Genomic DNA, 20,394 nt, shown 5'->3' on the forward strand with positions numbered 1-20,394 from the left:
ATCTACTAACTCTCCACAGCTACAACAGCCTCTTCTATTTCAAGAGTCTTTGACCATACCACAGTTTTTTTGTGTTGTTCCCGCTTACTCCACCCTTTTTGGCTTCTGCATTTTTCTCCCTTACCTTCTGTTCTCTCCCCTCTTCACCATCTTTTTCTTTCCTTATCTTTGATTCACTCAGCTTTACACTTTTCCATCACTGTCTTTTCCTATCTCATGCATTCTTTTTAGGTATCTTTATCCCAGTCATCTTTCTTATGCTCTCTCCTGCAGTCATGCTGTCTTGCCATCTTTGGTGTTTTTTCCATGTCTCCCTACTCAATCTTGCCTGTCCGGACTTTCAGCTGCTATTATCAGACTGTGTAAAGAAACATGGAAGGCAGTCTTGGGTGGCAACATTGCCCAGAAAAGAGAAATACCTGAAATGAGGAAAAGCATTTGGAGTGTTTGTTATTATTTTCATGTCTTTTTCCACTTCATAATAATGTTTTACCTAAGAAAATGTCAAAGCATTTTCTATGGATGGCAAATTAATCTGTGCCTATTTTACATCACTGAATATAACTAGAAAATAAACAATGAGATTAAACAAGATACTATACATCTAAATGAAAAAGTACCAACTGCAAATAAACTCAGCTAAATGAAAGCATAAAACATGTTGCTGATAACTGCAATCAGTCTAACCTTCTGCTCATAGTTACCATTTAAAATGTAAACAAAAAAAAATACCTCAGAAGCACAAAATTATGTTAAAATGCCTACAGTACTAGCAGCCTTATTAAGCCTCGTTAAATATTAAATAATAAATAAAACTTTCAAGTAGGGATGGGCTGGCTTTATTTGCACAGTTAAATCCCACTGCAACATGAGGTCTCATTTTTAAGAAAGACAAAGAGTTATTACAATAGCGTAGGCATCCTTTCTGGCCTATGCCAAGTTTTTTATATGCAATATTAAAAATCTAGCACCTAATATACATGAATAAATACAGAAATTAAGAGATTTTTTTAAAGATTGATTTATATGTATAAAAAAAATCCAAAATGCTTAAAGGTTACTTTGGGTCTTATAAGTAGAACAACTATGCGCCAGGTCAATCCAATAAATTTGAACTTCAGCTTAGATATTTTTGTGGACACTGTTGTTCTTAATCCTCCAAATATCAAATATCAAAGTATTTAAAATAAGAATTGTGTTTATAATAGTCCATTAGGCCACTTAGTCCCAAACGCCACTAAATGACAAGCACAAAGTAATTTTAAGTTAGGGCATTAGTTCCATTTTCAAATTAAACACTTTCTGGTTGCAATATATGCTCAAAAAAAAAAAAAAAAAGGTTTTTAATGCAGCAATAACAGACAAAGAATAAAGTGGATTTCCTGTCTTTTAACCACCACCCTTCCCACCAACTCCCATAAACCAGATGAACACGCAACCACACATTTTGTGTATCGTATAAAGAGCGTTTCCACCTCACCAACTGTGAGTCACCGAGCCAGGTGGGTTCACCAAAAAAGTGATAGAGTGGAAGACTGGGTGGGTGTGTGTGTGGTGGTGGTGGGTGGGGGTCAAAAACGGATGGATGAGACTGTAATAAAGAGAAATACAAATAAGATGGCACTAGAAAAAAAAAGACCCATGCAGCATAGTTGCTGGCCACAAAATGACACACATAAACTAAGCCGCAGTGGTATGAGTACAAACTGTTTGTGTTCGCAGGTGGATGAAAAATCACAGCCTTCTGTATCTGTGAGAGTCATCAACATCATGGAGGTGGACCCTGCTAATTGCAATGTGTCAGCGATAACAAGTATTTATTAAAGGCCACACAAAGTATGACAGTGCCATAACTAGAGAAAATGGACACTACCACCACCCTGGGAGCAATAAAGATGTGTTATAATTATGTAAGCAGTGTAATAATACATCTTTTTTTTTGCTGAACTGGCTGATCTCTGTGCCTGCTGGGGTTGACCACCGAGCCACCCGCCTAACCTTTGGGCCTCCTCTGGACAATGTTGGGTTTGCCTGCCTGAAGTCAGGTTTTTTTTCCTTTTGTGTTTTGCCCTACTACCGAGGCCCTTCTCCTCCCACCCAGTTTGTATTGTTTTTGTTGTTTCTTGCACAGCATAAATCAAACTTAAAGGTGGAGGTAAAATAATTAAGTCATGATGAAATATTACCTCCAATAAGGTCTGCCGAGTTCTGCAGATATATAGGAGTAAAGTGGAACTGTGCCAGTCACATGGAACTTAATAAGCAGCAGAGTCACCTGCCAATCTTGCTGAAATAAAACCCAGTTGTGAAGACTACCTATGCATGTCTGGAAGTAACTACATCAAGCATTGATAGCGAAGATGCCTGTGATTGCTCACTGGTATGAGCAAAGGGGGCTGTTAAGCTGCATTAGTCATATGCAAGTTCATTAAGCAGCATGAGGAGGGAAGGACGAGCAGTGAGAAAGACAGACGGTCTTGAATCTAGATCATTGTAGATGAATGTTCTGCACTACTACACGGGAGGCTACAGGGACAAAGTGTGAAAACAATTAACAAACATATTTGTAAGGCACTGAAAGTTTTGTATGGTCTGTAACACAGAATGTCAAAAGTTGGAATATGAAGCTACAGATGGTAGGGCAAATCTTTAACTTTACATTGTGTGCAGAAGGTTAATTATAGACATGTAAGATTCTGATTTGATTTAAAACAAGAATAAAGAGGAAAGGAACTTAGACATCCCTTTCCACAGTGACACTTTTCATCTCATTCTGGAGTATCCCAAGTTGTTCCAAGGTCAGAAGGGATATATATTCCCAGTCCCAGTCTAAGTCTGAGTTCAGCTCTTTTCAGCTGCTTATATCCAGGATCTTGTTCATTCACTCGAGATCAATATCTAATCACCGTAAGTGAGGTTTCAAACATAGATAGACCGAAAAAGTGAGTGCTTTGCTTTTCGGTTCAAGGAACAAAACTCCAAGAACTCCTTTACTCAAGGCAAAGACATGTGATACAAAGAGCGCAATTGCCATTTTTTCAGACGAGAGCAATGGATTGAGATTTAGAGGAGCTGACTCATTATGTTGACCTCTCAATTGGTAGTAACCATTTCCAGTACATGATACATTTCATGGCATGAAGAAACCATATTGTCTGCAAAAATCAAATGTTATACACTGAAGATCCCAAACCTAACTTCCTCTCCATGAGATCCACTTGCTTTACAAGCACTGAGTAGTCTTTCAAAGCAACCCGGATACGATGTACTCCTATAGCATACCCCTCAACACACCTTGGGGGACACCTAAGTAAACCTTCTCCAGATCCATGAATTACATGTGGACCAGAAAACCAAACATTCACTAATCATTCATCAACTCAGTGAGGGAAAAGATCGTATCCACTGTTCCATGGTCAGGATGAAAGCCACTGTGCTCCAACTAAATCTGATGTTCATGAATTGGTTGATACCTCCCTTCCATCACCTTAAGGTAAGCTTTCCTGGTGAGGCTGAGGAGTGATTCATTGATAGCTGGTACAAGAGTGGTTGTTAAAAGGTTGAAGCAGGAAAACATTTTTTACAGAGAAAGGGGGAATTGAGTCCCCTTGCTTTATGAGAATGTCTCAGGGAACTGTGGTTTCCCTTAATAAATACACTTCAGAAAATGATTCAGGGACTCCTCTAGGTGAAAGAAAAGAAATATCTAAAACACACTATTATTTCAAAAAGATGATTGGTTTGGCAAACTAATATGTGTACACAAAGGATCACAAGAGATGCATGTTTTTGTTGGTGTGTTTGTATTTTAATGTACTTGATTTGTGCCAGTACATCTCAGAGACAGATGCTAGAATATCATTTGAATGCTTTTGGGTGCTAACTGGCTCAGCAGACAAGCTGGCTGGCACATTATTGCTGGCCAAACCCAAAGTCCCTGTTCTGATCATTATGTTTTTTCATACCAATATGTTAGCTCCACATTCAGCCAGTTGGTTTTTATTATTTTATTATGTTGTATTTTTATCCCCTGAAATTTATGTTTGGTCGTCTCAACTGTTTGCTTTCTTACGTCTAAGGTAAAATATGCTTGGGGAAGCAGTCTTGGGAAGCAGAGATTCATCTATGACTCACGGCAAAGTTTATGTGCAACAGTAATAAAATAACTCAAGGACAATATGACACTTTGTGAAAGGAAAAACAAAGAGAGAGCATGATGCATATAAATCATGAAATACACAGAATCAGCTACTTATCATGTAACAAAAACTGAAATACTTTTTGTTTTTTCCAATGGCAAGTGCGAGCTCAATGCATCAAACTGATCATAAGCACAACTGAAAGGAGAGTATGACAGTCATTTCTTCAAAAGTTCTTACAAACATAATTAAAAGGATAATTAAAGTCAAAACCTCTACCAGCAATTCGCGAACATAACTAACTTTGTATCAGAAAAGCATGCAAGCACGAATAATCTAGTTTGACTTCAGTCCATGAAACGATTATTAATGAGATATTCCTTCACACAACAATCCTGTAATACCAGATTGGTGTGATCCTCTCATATCCTGACATTATTTACTCATGCTACCCATAGAGACTTTTTACTGCTGTAACATTGTTTTGCTTTCAAAGGAATCAGTGACGGTACACAAAAAGCATGTTCTTCAGGAAGGTTTGGTGGAAATATAGGTTTCAGGTATACCAAGGAATTAAAAAGCAACAACAGTTTTGCCTCAGACAAGATCATTAAAGGGAGGAAATTCTTTACAGTATTACTTCTTGGGCTGCAACCATCCAAAACTGAAGAAAGGTTTTAAAAAGGATTTACAGTACCACTGAGACTAGACCAACTTTAATTTTAGGTTAAAGAAACAAGTGACATAATTTCAACCTTTTAATACAGCTAATAATTCATTTGTGTGTGACACCATGGTCTTTTTAACCAAGACTGTATTTTCAACATACAATAGAAAAGTATCACTTAAAACAATCAAATACACAATTTGTGAGTTCTCAACTATTTAAAAGCACAGAAAATGCCAGACTGATGTCAAATTCAATTATATTTTACCCTTAATCTGTCTGTAGCAGTGGTCTTGATTAACCATCTAAATGTGTTAATATATTCAATCAGTGCATTTTCTCAGGTCATCCTGAAAATGTCCATCTATAAATACATGAACTCTGATTACAGAATTTAAAAAAAATGGTTTGTTGAGTTTTTCCAATGAGGCCTGACAAATCTTATAAGCACCAAATTAATTGCTGCCAAGGGATTTCTAAAAATATAAACAATGAAAGGTTGTTAGGATGAAGCTTGGCTAAATCCTTATAAAAAGTTTTGAGGTCCACAGGCAATGGATTAAACACATTTGACATGTTAGAGCACTACAAACAAAAACATCTGGTATTATTCAATTCCCACTTGTGGAATATCTTGACCCGATGAAAGAGAAATGAATAAATCATGCTCCATTAAATGTCATTATGCCTGTTAGCAAAATCAAATTCTACTAAAGTTCAGCGCTAGTTTACAAATTGAATGTAATTGCCCAGAATGCAAATGGGCTCGGTTGTTGTTTGTGTGAATGTGAGACCAAGCGAGGAACAAGAATGTGAGAAAGAAAGACAGAAAAACAATGAACAAGTAGAGGAAGAGCTTTAAGCTGCAGCATAATGGGCAACACTTAGTCTTCTGAGTTTTCATTCAAAACTCTGTGCTGGTACATCGCCAGGGAATTGTAGATTGTCAAGGCTTTAAAAACTGATGGTTTCATTTCAGGGAAAAAAAAACGAGATGAGGGGAAATGTAATTACCCAGCAAGAGCTGTGTGGGAGTTTTACTGGTTGATAATTATCCCTTAAAGGCATGTTAAACTTTTCCTTAGCTATCTTTACAAAACTCCACAGAGACACAGCTGTAGAAGAGGTCACTATGCTTCAGGAGGGAGACAAATATAAGATAAATGTCAAGGAGATGAAGGATAAGTTCAGTACGGGCCTGCTGGATGGGTGAGAACAAGAAAGCTAGACAGAAATACAGCAGGAACCAAAACAATACCATAGAAAACTGCACAACTTGAAAGATTATTATCTTGCAAATACTCAAAAATGCATCAACTTATAAAGGTATCCACTAAAGTAAATGTTTTGCTTTTTCTGGAAACTACTTGCCTGATTTTGGGATGAGGCATCAAAGTATGCAGCATTCTGGAAATGGGTGAATGGAAAAAAATTTCATAGACCACTTTTCATTGACTCAACTTATTTTACCACGCCATCTGTCTCTTTTATTGTTGCACTAGCACTCAGAAACATGGACACCATACACATCCACTCTGAACTGCAGCTTTGCTTTTGCTTCACACTACAAATTTGATGGCAAATGGACACAAATGGTGAGTAAAAAAAATAGTGAATTTACCACATTACTTTACTGTCCATAAATTTCTGCAGTATAAACAAGGGGCAGGAAAAGCTAACCCTACAGAACTGTTAGAAGCAAAGGCTCAATAAAAAAATTTGATAATTTATATTCAGCGTGAATGTGGAACACGGTCTAAATTGTAAGATCCCTTCGGTAATAAAAACTTCAAGCAAGACTGAATGAAGAAAAAACACTGAACAACATCTTATTAATTTGTCATCTGTTGCGTTTTAGAAAATGTTTTTATTATGATGAAGCTAAATGCAAAGTTTTTAAAACGTAGTTCCTATTATCAGAGAAAATATGCAGAGCTCACTGCTTTCACACAGCATTAACCAGGCAAACAGACTATTAAAATAACCAGCATTTTAATTTGGGATGTCCCAGTCATGACTATTTGTCCCCAATACTGATCAGTTTAATTTTGGCATTTGCATATTAAGAGTCCTAGTCCCATGCATGAAATCAATGCCATGTACAGCTGAAACCAGATAATTGCATACACTGTAAAAAAAGACAACCATTTTTTGTACCATCATAATTTAAATCAGACAAAACTTCTCCAATTCTAGTCCAGATGAGTGACATTTACTTTATAAATGTCTCCTTAGTTATTATTTTTTACTTTCTTGATTTTAAAGAAGCCCTTTTTCCTGCTCTCGGTGGAGGTGGACACTTTTTCTCTGTCTCCCGCACCCCTCCCATATCTGCCCTGCTTCAGCTCTGTGTCTTGTCTTTTTTTTTGGAGCCTCTTTTTGCACATCTTCCAAATTCTTCCAAATTATGGATTTGGTCAGCTGGTCTCTCAATGCAATTGATCAAATTTTCTCGACGAGAAGACAGGGGTCGGGAGAGCCCACTTGCCCGGACGGGACATTTTTCTCCGGATACACTATGGACTCCTGGCAGAACTGGAGGATTGTGTGTTTGTCGATAATGTCAGTCGAGGATGTGGAAGATGTGTATATAATTGGATGTTTGATATCAGGATTTCTGCTTTTTGGAGTTAGCGGTTACCTGGCATATCGGGAAATTCGGAGAATGTCAGCAGCTGTTCTGGCCATTGTAAGGCTGCCTGGCATGTGTGATGCGATCTTCAGAGCGATCAACACTCAGACTGAGATGTTACGTGAGCCGAATCGCAGACTGGATGTGATCCTTATACAGGATCGCAAGCGGGTTGCGGTTCCTGGACTCAAGGGTGAAATGGTATAAATCTTGGAGAAAGTTGTTCGCTTGAATCTGGCAGAAAGACCAGGAATTTGTCTATTTGGATTCGCCTTTGAGAAGCACCAGTGAGACTCTCAAGGCTGACGGAAAATTAAGAGTCAGCCTAACCCAAATAATTATTGTTTTTCTGAATCTGGCTCCCCTGCGCGGCCTTGATGGCTGGTTATCTTCAACTTCTCCTGGAAGTTATGTAAACATGACGCTCTGCTCCCTCTGCCCCCTCCCTTCCCTGAGGACACCTGTGGACCTGCTCAGAACTTGGCTGGTTGATGTACATTCCAACGAACCATCAAGGACAATGGCCTCTGTGACAGTGCTTCATGGACTTACTTGCACACACTCACTTGCACACACACACATGCTCAAGATAAACATATGCACCCCTCACACCACCTTCACCGTTCCCAGCATGATGTTGTTTTGTAAATTTGTTGCTTCTTTGTGCTGAGGTTTTTTGCAATCTGAAACTGTATCCTGCTAAGGATAAAGTGTGAAATATGATTTTTTTTTTCCCTCTACTTACCTAATGTGGCCTCTTTTCTCATCTAGCAAGGGCAGCGCCTGTGAGCGGGCAGCAAAGCCTCGGTGACCCGTCCCCCCATTGTCTTGTGTCATGATGTATGTTTGGATGGGTTGTACTGGAATTCTAATTTCCCCTCGGGGATCAATAAAGTATCTTTGAATTGAATTGAAGTGAAACACTTTAATCCCCATACTTTACATCTGAAATCGTGTTCTCAGACCTGTCGGCTTTCACATTTTTCCTCCAAATGTAACAACAGTTATTATACCCAAACACTTGCATTTTCATCACACTATGGGACAAGTGTCCAAAAATTAAGGTCTTTGCCTGTCCCCCCCTAGTCTTTTTGTAAACTGTAATCTGGATTTCGTGATGCTTTTGGAGTAATTGCATCCTTCTCTATGAGAAGTTGGTACAGTGCCCGTTTCACTAAATAATGACCTCTTACCAACATGAGCCAACATTTGTTGCTGAAAACAAAACAAAAGAGAAAGTTTTCCTAATTGAAGAACAAAAGCCAGTTAACCAGTCTCACACAGTTCACAAAAACACCAGAAATAGACTTGAACAGAGGCATACAATAGTGATTCCTGTCATAGTCCTCCCACACCTGACTACAAGGATGGAGCAGGATGGGGATGTAAAAAGAGTTTTATTGTTTTACAAAGTGGTGGGAACAATTTGTGTGCATGATGAGTTTAGTTTGTCCTTGATGTCTGGAATCTATGGTTTAGGTTGTTGATCAAAGAACATTTGTGAATACATCAGGTTTTTGAATCCAACAAACCAGTTTCAGTGCCCCACAGCAGAATTGCTCACTCCAAGCAACTAATGGCATTAATGCCAAAGCTTTGCATCAACTTCACCTGGAACGTTGCACTTAAATTTGGTAAAGTCCCAGAAGAAACAAAGAATTGCATAAATTTGTGACTTATATCATCTTTAGATCTTAGTACTAACTCAGTAATAACCATTTATCCCAGTAGTGTAGTTCAAGTCTTTTGTTAACCCGTGTTGTCTATCATGTGCAGAGTCATCTGTTTACCTTCTTTATCAGCGGCATTAATCTTCAAGAGACACTAATTAATGGCAGATTGCCAGGCACCATAAATATAAGCGGAGGTGGATGAGTGAGACTTTCTGAACATTTGCTTATAATGCATGTATGCAGAAGATTGCAAGGAGGTACCTGTGTACCCAAACTTGAAACGTTTTCCCTTGTTGTTTTCCCTTAAGGCTGTAAAATGCTTTTCCATTATGCCAGAGGACCAATTAGTGACTCTAAATTTGACAGTACCATCATGCTCATACATGTTAATTATGGTCTTGAACAAATGCAGAGTTTTTTGCAGCCCTATTAAAGTGAGAACATGAAGATTAATAACCATTGGGTTGAGGTGGCGTAATCTCGGAGACACCATTCAACTCTCTTGTCACTATTCCTCAAATTACTCCTTCTTCCATTCCTACAAGACGAGTTAGTGAGAAACTATACCAAGCAATGACCTTTAAGTCAAAGCTGATACATATTAATGAGGGAATTGAGGAAGCCACCATGGAAAACAAATACCCTTTTATGGTCATCCAGGAACAATATTATAGGGAACATGACAATTCAAAGCATCTGTGACAATGTTGTTATCCATACTCTCCTACACAGCAGCACATCGACTCCATGATTTATGTTGTCACTTCTTTGAGACATTGATAATACAACTGATGAGTATGATCATGCTGTGCTTATAGCTCTGCCTTAAATTGGCAGAAAAAACACATGCAACATCAGCAAAACTCTGAAGGCTGCAGGGAGATGAGAGGGGCATTGGGGAAAAATATGTTAGGAAAGCAGAAGCAGCACAGGCAGAGTTTAATAAGAGAGATAAACAAGCTGTAAAAAAAAGAACATTTGTGGAAGCTGGAAGGTAATAAAAAGGAGATGACCTGAAGAGATAAAATCGAAAGAAAGGATTAAATGTTTAAAATGGATATACATTTAGAATTCAGATAAGGAGGTAAATGCTACTGAAGTAGACACTTTCAAAATCTGTCAAGGACAGTTCTTATCCATGCATTTCAATGTGAGTTTAATTTCTTTCAAGTCACACACACTTAAAAAGGCTGGACAGAAGTGAGTTTTCTTTGGAAGATAATGATGTATAAAATGATATAAGTAATTACAAACTTGTTTGGTAGTGCTTTAAAATTGCAATAAACTATTTCAATGAGTGGTTTGTGCAGTGATATTCCAGTAATGTGAACTTATTCTGTTTTGTCTGTGTTTACCCCATCTCTTACAAATCTGCACAATGTCTACTGCATGGTCCTTATATATGTGATAAATTCTATATTGGGATGCACCTCTCACTGAGTACATTTTACATTCATAAGTGTCGTTTAATATTTTGTTAAAAAAAAAACAGCTGCAGGTGTATAAGCAAACAGTGTAATCTTGTATTCTCTTCATCCTTCTTTCTCTCCTCCACTCTTTCCTCCTTTTGTTCCCTTTTTCCATTTTGCCCCGTCTCTCTCTTTTTCAAGCTTCTTTTTTCCTTTTCATTTCAGTCTCCATATCCGTAACAATTGAACTATTCCCAAAGAAGTTTATAACAAAGTTTATTTTATAAATATCAAGCAGAGCTATAAAGCATTAGCTGTGATGCTCCGCTTGTGAAAGTAAATCTGTTGGGCAATTTCTTGTCACTCAGACAACAATTCTGAGCGCTACTCTGCTGGACAGAACACAGTAGAAAAAAACAAAATATATATATATACATGATAAATTATGTCAACACTAACACAGTAGCCACCATTTGCTCTCCTGTGTTTACTGCATAGCTGCAACGTTCTCGCCACGATCAGCTGTTGCACACGGCCACTCTCATACACACATTACTATTTGCATAAGTGGAACTTAAAGGTGGGACTAAGAGGGGCTGCTAGCTAGTGCTGCAGCCACCATTTTTGTTTTTAACTGAGTTGCTAATTCTGCCTGTGATATCAGCACGACATCTGTCCATCTGCCATCTTGACCTAATCTAGGTAGTTTATAATGCCATTCAACATGTCACCCTCATGACTGATTAATACAACTTTAAGAATCAATTGTCCATTAATGTTTTATTTTCCCCCTTATCCAACACATTTGTCCTCTTTCCCAATACCTATGAACGCACACTGGTTTCTGGGAAGAAGATAACATTTTTAAGTACAAACCACAAATGAAATCAAAAAGATCAGCAAACACTCAAAAGCCTGCACATGCACTGAATGGTCTTATTCTTTTCAGTTGTATAACAAAAACTAACGAGATTTGCACAAGCAATCTAAAAGAGGCCATACCAAAAACACTTCAACCAAACTTCACCAAGTGTTACACAAATAGGAAAAACATCACAAAAACACTTGAAAGGTAGTCAGTCAATCCAGCTAAACTGATTATACTCTTTCCCTCAAGCTGTTGCCTAACTCTTACCTAAAGAGAGCAAGCCACCTTTTCTGATAAAAGAAATCTTGTTAATGTCTCACAAAATCTAACTCACATCCTGACAACATTACACATAATTGCACACCACTTCAGTGCACATTAGATTTGATGATCTGATAAAGACAGGGACCATATCATCAGCAAGCAACAATGATGACACATTATTGTCATTGTGGTGGAAACTGTTCTGACATATTTTGAAGACCTATACATAACTATTTCTGACCAGATAAAAGTCTTTATTAGAGTACAGCTTACTTGACTGCGCAAGATGTGGTGTATTAAATGGTTGACAATGGCACAAGTGACTTTTTTCCAATTGTTCACTTTGAAATGATCTAGAAATTAAACAATATGGAATTCAGGAAAGATTTTAACCATATATATGTCGGGGTCTGGGAGTTTGTTTTTTGCCTGCTGCTTTCACCATCCTACCACTAAATGCCGCCTGAGCTCCAGAGGTGAGAGGGAACAGGGGCTCGCAATTTCCATCAGATTGGAGGAGTATAAGAGAGCAGTCCGCCAGCACTCCTACGCCTGAGTGTTTGCCAACTGTGGTAACAAATACCGGCCAACCTACTATAGATTCCTCAACTCCTTCTGTGAAATATAGTAATCTTCCTCGTTTTTGTGTTTTTTTTCTCCAGGCTTGACTTCAGTCCTGTTTCGGTTCAGCTGATCCCTCATTTGAGCTCATCTCCTTGTCTCAAATTTCCAAGAGAAGTTTCTGGATTCTGTTTCCAGCTGGCGGCTGCTTAATCCCCTCCCTTCTGGCTCAAGATTCAAGCAAACCCTGTCCACCCTCCGACGTGTTTACCTCCAAGCCCGGCGTCTTAAACACATCATTCCAGTAAGAAAGCGGATCTCAGAGAAACCTCACCTCTGTATGCTGTGTGAAGGATCTAGTGGAAAACAACTTCAACCAGGCTCTGAGTCCATCCATCCGGCCCCACGCTGTCTTCCCCTTTTGCAAGCTCCTTCCATCGACCCAGTAAGTCAGAAGGAGGTCATCTTAAAGTCTGATTATTGTTTCACCATCTACTTACCAAACTTTCTCTCCATACAGTGGGTGAAATCCAGTTCCAGTCCCTGTTCACATAAACTACTCATCAAAATAAACTCTTTCTCTGTCTCCTGAGTGTTCTCTGCATGTGGGTCAAGTCGGTAAACAAAAAGATGACAGAACACTCAGGCCAAACGACCCAGCAGAAACTCTCAGGAGAACAATTTCAGAACACAGCCTCCAGATTCAGTACCATGAATCCACCCTCCGGGCATTGTTTGAACAGCAAACACAAGCAAACCTCCAGCTAGAGCAAATGGCTTCTCTCCTACAGCAGACCCATCTTTCCAAGTCTTCCATCCCTCCAGAGCGTGCTGTTGGATCTCCCGTGTCTCAACAACTTCCTTCAGGACGAGACATAACTCATCCTAACCCCGAGAAATTTTCTGGAGAGGTGGGCAGGGTTTCTTGCTTCAATGCTCTCTAGTTTTCAACCGGTCCCCACAGTCATTTCCTCATGACGATATCAAAAATATATATTTTAGGGTTGTTAACAGGAAAAGCACTCTGCTGGGCAGAGGCCGGATTCCCTGATTGCAATCAGTTTGGCTGCTCTTTTGAAAAAGTTTGAATTAACATTGGCCACTGAATCTGATTCGACCTATATTGCTCGCAACATTTGGGCGCTGAAACAGCGAAATAGACCTTTAACAGAATTCTCCATATAGTTTTGAACCATGGCTGCAGCTTCTGGCTAGGATTCCAACGCCCTGAAAGCAGTAATTTTTCAGTCTCTGGACAAAGCTTTAAAAGATGATCTAGCTTTATTTGATGAACCCCAAGAACTTAATGATTTTATTGCATTGGCGACCCGAATAGACAACCGGATGAGGGACAGAAGGAGGTCCCGATCTGAAAGAGTAGTCATAAAACCACAAGCAGGTTCTGAGCCACCTCCCCACACCTCTCAGTCGCTTCCTACCAGTCGTTCAGAACCCGAACCCATGCAACTAGGACACACCAGGCTCACCCCTGAAGAGTGACAGAGATGCAGAGAGTCTAACTTGTGTTTATATTGTGGATCACCTGACCATTTCATCACCTTCTGTCCTCTGCGGCCAAAAGATCAGGTCCGTTGGCGGTAGAGGGGGGGCTGGCGGACCATTCACCTAGAAACTTTTCCCCTAGATTTACATTACCTGCTACTTTGTTTTGTAACCAAGAAGCCATGAAACTATCAGCATTCATTGACTCGGGGGGTGAGCAGAATTGAATTGATCAGTCCCTGGTTAAGCAGGCACGTATTGAGGTGGAACCTCTCCAAACCCCGCTTCAAGTTCAGGCTCTGGATGGGAGGACTCTTCACCGCATCACCCATCGCACTACACTAAAAATTTGGAACTTGTCCTTTCGGGAAATCACAGAGAACACATTTAGTTTTTTTGTTTTTCCCATCCGTCATAACACTCTAGTTTTAGGTTTTCCCTGGCTCCAAATTTACAACCCACATCTAAACTGAGTTACACATACAGGTCCTTCTCAAAGAATTTGCATATTGTGATAAAGTTCATTATTTTCTATAATGTAATGATTAAATTTAACATTCATATATTTTAGATTCATTGCACACTAACTGAAATATTTCAGGTCTTTTATTGTCTTAATACGGATGATTGTGGCATACAGCTCATGAAAACCCAAAATTCCTATCTCACAAAATTAGCATATTTCATCCGACCAATAAAAGAAAAGTGTTTTTAATACAAAAAACGTCAACCTTCAAATAATCATGTACAGTTATGCACTCAATACTTGGTCGGGAATCCTTTTGCAGAAATGACTGCTTCAATGTGGCGTGGCATGGAGGCAATCAGCCTGTGGCACTGAGGTCTTATGGAGGCCCAAGATGCTTCGATAGAGGCTTTTAGCTCATCCAGAGTGTTGGGTCTTGAGTCTCTCAACGATCTCTTCACAATATCCCACAGATTCTCTATGGGGTTCAGGTCAGGAGAGTTGGCAGGCCAATTGAGCACAGTGATACCATGGTCAGTAAACCATTTACCAGTGGTTTTGGCACTGTGAGCAGGTGCCAGGTCATGCTGAAAAATGAAATCTTCATCTCCATAAAGCTTTTAAGCAGATGGAAGCATGAAGTGCTCCAAAATCTCCTGATAGCTAGCTGCATTGACCTTGCCCTTGATAAAACACAGTGGACCAACACCAGCAGCTGACACGGCACCCCAGACCATCACTGACTGTGGGTACTTGACACTGGACTTCTGGCATTTCGGCATTTCCTTCTCCCCAGTCTTCCTCCAGACTCTGGCACCTTGATTTCCGAATGACATGCAGAATTTGCTTTCATCCGAAAAAAGTACTTTTGACCACTGAGCAACAGTCCAGTGCTGCTTCTCTGTAGCCCAGGTCTGGGGAATGCGGCACCTGTAGCCCATTTCCTGCACACACCTGTGCACGGTGGCTCTGGATGTTTCTACTCCAGACTCAGTCCACTGCTTCCGCAGGTCCCCCAAGGTCTGGAATCGGCCCTTCTCCACAATCTTCCTCAGGGTCCGGTCACCTCTTCTCGTTGTGCAGCGTTTTCTGCCACACTTTTTCCTTCCCACAGACTTCCCACTGAGGTGCCTTGATACAGCACTCTGGGAACAGCCTATTCGTTCAGAAATTTCTTTCTGTGTCTTACCCTCTTGCTTGAGGGTGTCAATAGTGGCCTTCTGGACAGCAGTCAGGTTGGCAGTCTTACCCATGATTGGGGTTTTGAGTGATGAACCAGGCTGGGAGTTTTAAAGGCCTCAGGAATCTTTTGCAGGTGTTTAGAGTTAACTCGTTGATTCAGATGATTAGGTTCATAGCTCGTTTAGAGACCCTTTTAATGATATGCTAATTTTGTGAGATATGAATTTTGGGTTTTCATGAGCTGTATGCCACAATCATCCGTATTAAGACAATGAAAGACCTGAAATATTTCAGTTAGTGTGCAATGAATCTAAAATATATGAATGTAAAATTTTCATCATGTCATTATGGAAAATAATGAACTTTATCACAATATGCTAATATTTTGAGAAGGACCTGTAAATTCCTGGTCTACTAAATGCCTCTCTTGTTTTCAGTCAGCTGTCTCCCCTAAGTCAACTCTTGTGGATTCGGAGGAGGATGAAACACCAGATCTAACTCGGGTTCCTGAGGAATATCATAATCTAAAGATGGTGTTCAGTAAGTCCAGAGCTCAGACTCTCCCTCCTCATCGACCATACGACTGTGCAATCGACCTCCTCCCTGGAGCCCTGTTGCCCTCAAGCAAGCTATATAACATCTCCCAATCAGAACGACAAACCATGGAAAAATATATTTCTGAATCCTTAGCAGCTGGAACCATTCGCCCATCCTCTTCTCCACTGGGAACTGGATTTTTCATTGTGGGAAAAAAGGAACGATCCCTCCGTCCCTACATTGAACCAAATAACAATCAAAAATAAATATCCTCTGCCTTTATTATCATCTGCTTTTGAACCTGTTCAGAACTCCACCATCTTCACCAAATTAGATGTCCGGAACGCCTACCATCTTGTCCGGATCCGACAGGGGGACGTATGGAAGACCGCCTTCAAAACCCCTCTAAGCCACTTCGAATATCTGGTAATGCCGTTCGGCCTCATCAATGCTCCTGCAGTTTTTCAAGCCTTAGTAAATGATATTCTACCTGACTTCTTCAATATATCCGTTTTCGTATACCTTGACGACATAGTGATTTACTCCAAAGATATCACAGAACACCGCCATCATGTCTGTTTGGTCCTTCAGCGTCTTCTGGAAGACCAACTGTTTGTAAAAGCAGAAAAATTTGAGTTTCACCAACCTTCCGTTACCTTTTTGGGATTCATTCTTGAGGATGGACAGGTTCGCTCAGACCCGGAGAAAGTCAAAGCAGTTTTGGACTGGCCAGTCTCAGACTCTCGCAAGCAATTTCAACATTTTTTGGGCTTTGCTAATTTTTACAGACGGTTTATCAGAAACTACAGCCAAACTGCAGCCCCCTTGAAAGCTTTGACTTCAACCAAGACTCAGTTCCGGTGGACTCCAGAAGCTGAAGAAGCATTTGTTTCATTAAAGGAAAAGTTCTCTCAAGCCCCATTCTGATCCATCCTGATCCTACCAAACAGTTCATCCTTGAAGTGGATGCGTCTGATACTGGAGTGGGGCAGTTTTGTCCCAGCGGTCCAACAAAGATGATAAGATTCCCCCCTGTGCATTCTTTTCCCGCAGACTGTCCAGTGCCGAGTGAAACTACGATATGGGAGACTGAGAACTGCTGGCCATTAAACTAGCCTTGGAGGAGTGGCGGTATTGGCTGGAGGGAACTGTGCACCCTGTGTTGGTATGGACAGATCATAAAAACTTATCATACATTCAATCTGCCAAAAGCCTAAACTCTCGCCAGTCCCGTTGGTCCTTGTTTTTCTCTTGTTTCAATCTCTCCATCTCCTACAGACCCGGTTCTAAGAACCAAAAACCCGACGCCCTCTCCCGTCAGTTCTCTCTGGATGATTGTGACAAGCAGCCAGCTCCCATTCTTCCTCCCAACTGCACTGTGGGAGCTCTTACATGGGAAATAGAGGATATAGTTAATCAGGCTCAGTTAAATGAACCTGACCCCAAAACAGGGCCACCTAACTGGACCTTCGTACCATCCACCATCCAAGCATGTCTTGTCCACTGGTTTCATTCTGCTAAGTTTTCCGCCCACCCAGGAATCAGTCAAACAGTCGCCCTAATATGTAGATGGTTTTGGTGGCCCACCATGCATGAGGATGTCAAGGACTACGTGAAAGCATGTTCTGTTGGTGTCAGAAATAAATCATCTAATCGACCACCAGCCGGCCTGCTCCAACCCCTTTAAGTGCCCAAACGCCACTGGTCCCACATCGCTCTTGACTTCGTCACTGGGCTTCCTGAATCCAAAAGTATGACCACCATCCTAATCATTGTAGACCGTTTTTCTAAAGCCTGCCATCTCATTCCCCTCAGAAGACTTCCGTCAGCTTTTCAAACAGCCCAGCTACTCATCAAACACGTTTTCCGGCTACATTGTATCCTCCAGGACATCCTCTCAGATCGTGGTCCCCAGTTCTTCTCCAAGGTATGGAAACAGTTTTATTCAGCACTAGAAGCCAAAGTGTCACTCACCTCGGGTTACCACCCACAAACTAATGAACAGACAGAAAGGATGAACCAAGAACTAGAGGCCACTCTCAGACGTTTTACATCATCCAATCCCTCGGATTGGAGCATTTATTTACCCTGGCTTGAATACTCCCATAATTCACATATCTCTGCTGCAACTGGGTTCTCTCCTTTTGAGATTTCTCTGGGTTATCAGCCTCCTTGGTTTCCCGCAGATGAGAAGGATATTGCCCACCACATCCATTGAGTCAAACAGATTTGGAACGCCTCCATCAGAGCCCTTCAGAGAACTGCCAGCCAAAATAAGCGGTTCGCAGACAGAAGACGCACACCGGCTCCTCGGTATCACCCTTTAGAGAAAGTTTGGTGGTCCTAACGCGACATATCTTTTAAGTCTATGTCAAAAGAGCTTTCCCCCAGGTTCATTGGACCCTACAAAACTGAGTCAGTGATCAGCCCCACTACAGTTAGACTCCGTCTTCCCTCCTCTTTTCGTATACATACCATTTTCCATGTTTCACAGTTGAAACCAATGTTTTCCAGCCTGCTTTGCCCTCCAGCCAGACCCCCTCCACCCGCCCGGGACTACCAGGGACACCCGGTTTATACGGTCCGTCGGATCGTGGACTCCCGTCTGCGCGGTAGGGGCTGGCAGTACCTCGTCGACTGGGAGGGTTACGGTCCGGAGGATCGTTCTTGGGTTCCCCACTCTTATCTGTGTCCGTCCTTGATTTCAGATTATCATTCTTCTGTTTCTTCTTCTTCTCGGCCACCAGGCGGCGGCCGTTGAGGGCGGGATGATGTCGGGTCTGGGAGTCTGTTTGTTTTTTGCCTGCTGCTTTCACTATCCTACCACTAAATGCCGCCTGAGCTCCGGAGGTGAGAGGGAACAGGTGCTCGCAATTTCCATCAGATTGAAGGAGTATAAAAAGCAGTCCACCAGCACTCCTACGCCTGAGTGTTTGCCAACAGTGGTAACAAATACTGGCAAACCTACTATAGATTCCTCAGCTCCTTCTGTGAACTATAGTAATCTTCCTCGTTTTGTGTTTTTTTTCCAGGCTTGACTTCAGTCCTGTTTCTGATCTCCTTGTCTCAAGTTTCCAAGAGAAGTCTCTGGATTCTGTTTCCAGCTGGCGGCTGCTTAATCCCCTCCCTTCTGGATCAAGATCCAAGCGAACCCTGTCCACCCTCCGACGTGTTTACCTCCAAGCCAGGCGCCTTAAACACATCATTCCAGTAAGAAAGCGGATCTCAGAGAAACCTCACCTCTGTACGCTGTGTGTCCACTCTAGTGGAAAACAACTTCAAGCAGGCTCTGAGTCCATCCATCCGGTCCCACGTTGTCTTACCCTCTTGCAAGCTCCTTCCATCGACCCAGTAAGTCAGAAGGAGATCATCTTAAGAAAGTCTGATTATTGTTTCACCATCTACTTACCAAACCTTCTCTCCATACAGTGGGTGCAATCCAGTTCCAGTCCCTGTTCACATAAACTACTCATCAAAATAAACTGACTTTTTCTGTCTCCTGAGTGTTCTCTGCATGTGGGTCAAGTCGGTAAACAAAAAGATGACAGTGTATCCATCCGCTTACCCAAGATCAGGTTGCTGAAGAGAACAGGTGTCGAGTCCCCCTGTTGAAATATGGATATTTAATAAAAACACATAGGCTTTCCTGATTTTTTTACATGTAGATGGAGACTATTAAAATGATTTTTTTAGCCCTAATCTGTTTCTACGACAGTCCTACTTAATATTGCAGCACATCTTAAACAAGTGAAAAAAAAAAAAAAAATAGAATGGATTATGAATAGTTGAGATATCTTTTTAAATTAAATAGGTAGTTAAAATGTGTGAAATGAATTCCTTTTTAGAGTAAAATTGTGCTTGGCTCATTTTGTTACCTGTATAAACAAATTAAAAGGCAGAATTATGTTTGTCTTTTGCAGAACCAAAATCCTTAATAAAAAACAAAAATCACAATAATAAGGTGTTTGAACTTCAAAAGGGGTGAAAAAACATATGCAGAGTCATAATTGACAAACCACTTCACAGTAAATACTGTTAATTTTAAACAGTAAAATACTTTTTAAGTAAAGAATGACCTGTTTTAAATACTTTACAGTCTTATTCTCACCTCAAAGCTAAGATTAATATGAAACTGAAGGTCTGATTCAAATTTCTTCTTTGCTGACAGGCAGGTAATCACCTAAACTATTAGATGATGTTAAAGAGTGCACTTCATAGAGCTGTCCTTACTTCTGATGGGAGTAAAAAACATATGAAACATATGCCCTCCAGTTATTTGGCTTTTTTGATCTTCGACCAGTTGGCTCCTTGATACATCTCAAACGAAAACAACTGCTGATGAGGGGCTCACAAACCATGTGTCTAATTCAGTCTCATCTATCATTTCAAAGAAGATGCCAGATGTGGTTCAGCATGGTGTCTTAATTATGAGCATTGGTTTGGGCATTTTAGTGACCCTTGTCTATGACTTCCATATTCTTTCTTCTTCATAG

General features: G+C 40.7%; 1 long non-coding RNA gene across 1 annotated transcript in view; it reads right to left on the reverse strand.

Moving 5' to 3' along the window:
• Positions 1–297: 297 nt before the first annotated feature.
• LOC124883348 overlaps positions 298–20,394 on the reverse strand; it is a 152,169-nt gene continuing 132,072 nt past the window's right edge. The window contains exon 6 of the long non-coding RNA XR_007042170.1: positions 298–419. This is a non-coding gene — a long non-coding RNA (uncharacterized LOC124883348). The remainder of the gene's footprint in view (positions 420–20,394) is intronic.

This window comes from Girardinichthys multiradiatus, chromosome 17 (genome assembly GCF_021462225.1).
Source record: "Girardinichthys multiradiatus isolate DD_20200921_A chromosome 17, DD_fGirMul_XY1, whole genome shotgun sequence".
Classification (NCBI taxonomy): Eukaryota; Metazoa; Chordata; class Actinopteri; order Cyprinodontiformes; family Goodeidae; genus Girardinichthys; species Girardinichthys multiradiatus.